Here is a 3,433-nt window from a genome sequence, read left to right as displayed (position 1 = left end):
TTCATTTAAAATATGATCTCCATCTTATTTATTATTATAAGTAAATTACACTCTGTGATTTAAACCTCACCTTATTTCTTTGATATTCGGTGGGTTTACAAGGATATTGCTTGTGGATGTGAAAAGTTATATATTTTTGTTTTGCCGTGTAAGACATAAATGCAATATTTATTTTATGTTTATATAGCTTTTGTTGAAGGCATTGAGGCACCAACTCAATCTTTATTTTATGTTTATAGCTTTTGTTCAAGGCATTGAGGCACCAACACAATCACAAGTCGTTTTATATATATTAGTTTTATGTACTGTAAACAAATACAGCACAATACTTTTTTGTGGTTGTTCTCTAGCTACCTTAACTTCCTTATATTCATCCCCACCATTTTCCGCTAAATCTCTTTTCTTTCAAAGTTTCAGTTTTTTCTGGTTCCCATAGAACATCAACCCAAAGCCAAACCAGGGTTCGGTTCGGAGTGACCATATGAACTTGGAAGGCATGAACGTTCAGGAACTGGTGTTGGTGTTGCGAACAGCATTTCTGACAGAAGAATTTGATAGAATTGAAGGGATTTTAGTGAGTAGATATAAGAGACTAGAAAATGAGATTATAGATCTTCAAGAGAAGGTTGAAATGGAGAAAGAAACAAGGCATCAAGCCGAGGAAGATTCGAGAAAAAGAGAGGAACTATGTGAAAGAGGAAAAAAAGCTAAACATAATTATGAGAAGTTGTTGAAGAAAGTCAAGAAAACTAACTTAGACATTGGAGAATTAAGAAAGAAGAACAATGAATTAAAGTTGGAAGTTCGTGAATTAAGAAAGTCGAAGGAGAAATGGGTGAATGCTAGCAAAAATGCATATGGGGTGAGAAAAAGTGAGTTGTTGAAGAAATCAATTAAGAAGAATATTGAGGCTCTTGGTGTTCATTTGATTACTGATTTTGAAAACATAGATGAAGAGAGTGAATATGAGATTTACAATGACATTGTGGAACCTAATACTTTGCAAACAAGTGAACCACCCAACAAAAGGAGCAAGAATGCTCAAGGTGCATCATCAAGTATAAAAATTACTCCTTAATGTTTTTTTATTTTGGTTAGCAGCAGTCCCATTTATATATATGAGATCGGTAGTTTAGACCAAAGCTAAAAAAAACATCAAAGTTTAGGTTAACAAGTGTGTACCCATTTTTATCTGGACAAAAAAAATCCACTTACACCAATTCAAACCAATTTAAAATAAAGGATAATTAAATAAATTACACTCAATTTTTAATTTTCAATAAAACATCCCATAATTTGTTTCATAAATTTACAAAAATAGCATTTTGTTTGATTAAATTTGGTGTTGGTTAAAATGGGGCATTATCTTTTAGGTTCGTGATTAAGTTGTTCCTTAAAAACAAAAAAAATAATACATAAGGTTTTCATCTTTATGTCTTGATCCTTTTATAATCTAAACTAAAAAAAAATATTGTTGTTGGTTTCCTTAACTTTTTTAATAAACTTATTTATGCAATTTTACTTTTATTATCATAATTATAGTTAATAGTTTCTTATCAGTTATGACACAAACTAGAGGAGCTACAATTGATGCTTCCCATTCTAGACATGGACATCCGATTACATGCCAGGAGCGTGCAGCAGCAGCAGCTAGACATGCACCTATCGTAGAGGAAAGACAAGAGAATGCCAACGTTCATATGTCAGAGGAGGTCATTGTGACGGACAACATTGTTGTCCCTCAATCGTATGTGCAGGTATGACGAATCTTAATTACATTTTGAATTATGGGTGTTAATTTGAATAATAGCTTAGTGTATTTAAAGCCATGGTTGTTTGTTGCAATGTGGAGTTGTGATTTGTTTTAATGTCATATGATTTGAGTGGACAAACATCGAAGAGGGGCCTAAAACAAAGATTTTGAAGTGTTTTTCTTGAACCAAGTTAGTAACATATGTTTTAAAAAATGGGTAGGGTGGGTGCTTCTTAAATGTGTGTAAGGGATTCTTGTTACTTATTGTTGAATTGTTGGGTTAAAATAAAATAGTAAAAACTCAGTGTTATTGTTTTAAGATTATTGTTCTTGATTCATGAGTGTGATGAAATTATATATATTTTTAATTTGTGATTGACCTTGCTTATATGAAGGGGATGGTCTTGTACTTGTTCTAACTTTGGATAGTGGATACTATGCATGGTTCAATTTGTTGGTGATTGTTTTTATAGGAACAAACGGCAACACAAAACAAAGCAAAGAGAGAAGAGTTTGACAAATTTCACTTCACATCATTGATTCATCAAGAGTGATATTATAAGTTTTTGGCCAACAAAAAGTTTGTGGTAGAAAAAAATTTCGAGTTGGAAGGGAGCAAATTCTCATGTATTCATAAAATGATAGAGTCCAGAGGATGGGTGGAATTGACATCGTTTGCAAAAGATGCTAGTACGACAATAGCTAAAGAGTTCTTTGCAAATGCATACCAGAATCCTGCTAAGAATGATCGAAAGAAATTCACTAGTTTTGTGAGAGGGAAGAAGGTTCCATTTCATGATAAAGTTATCAATCAAATGTTTAGGCTTGAGAACTATGAGAAGTGTTCATTTGAAGCAAGAAAGGCCAAGGGTTCTAACGTTGATCATCAGGAGATTCGTAGTACTCTGTGTAGGCCCGAGGCTGATTGGGTTAGGAACAAAGATGGAACACCAACAAAACTTCGCACGTGTGACCTCACACCTGTTGCTAAAGTATGGGCAATGTTTGTTTTGCGCACCTTGCTCCCATGTTCAAATAGATCAGACTTGACCATTCTAAAAGCTAATTTACTGACTGCAATCCTTAAGGGTGAACCAGTCAATGTTGGTCGTCTCCTAGCAAATGACCTTTGGGTCACAACAAATTGTGCTTCTTCCTCGAGTTGGATCAACCATGCATCATTAATACAAAAGCTTTGTGAGAGGGAGAGGGTGTACCCTAAAGAGAGTGAGGAAATGGTAAATCCATTTGGGGCGATCAACGCAAAATGGATAGAAACGCATTGTAACTTGTAAAATTGTATTGCATCCACACGGGTTGCGAAACCTTGGTTACAATATTTGATGTATTATTATAGAATATTAATCTTTAAAGTTTTTATAAAAAAATAAATACGTGAAATTATTGGAAATTTATAATTGATTGGACACACATGAACCTAAACAATACAGAACGTAGAATTGTACTCGCGACGGAGTAAAAAAATGATCTAATTGCAGATGACTCTTGGCGGTGTATACACCCTGATTAGAGTTGAATCTTGTATTTAACTGATGGCTATTTTGGTTCCTCTACTGATATCAATTGTTTGGGCTACTTTGCTGCAACATGGTTCTACATCCCTTTGCATTCTTTTCTTGTAGTCAAGTCATTTGTTTCAAACATGCTTTTGATGTATTA

At 33.8% G+C, this 3,433-nt stretch overlaps 1 pseudogene across 1 annotated transcript; it reads left to right on the top strand.

Annotated features, from left to right (window-relative positions):
- The first annotated feature begins 317 nt into the window (after window positions 1-317).
- Window positions 318-3,164, top strand: LOC146925194 (uncharacterized; annotated as a pseudogene). Its single transcript, XR_015010437.1, has 3 exons — window positions 318-1,058; window positions 1,561-1,757; window positions 2,227-3,164. The product of XR_015010437.1 is annotated as an uncharacterized LOC146925194 (transcript).
- Window positions 3,165-3,433: the final 269 nt, after the last annotated feature.

The sequence above is a fragment of the Medicago sativa genome, chromosome 5 (genome assembly GCF_051527215.1).
Source record: "Medicago sativa cultivar Bolivia chromosome 5, Bolivia_mono, whole genome shotgun sequence".
NCBI lineage: Eukaryota > Viridiplantae > Streptophyta > Magnoliopsida > Fabales > Fabaceae > Medicago > Medicago sativa.
This window is presented reverse-complemented; position numbering and strand designations above follow the sequence as displayed.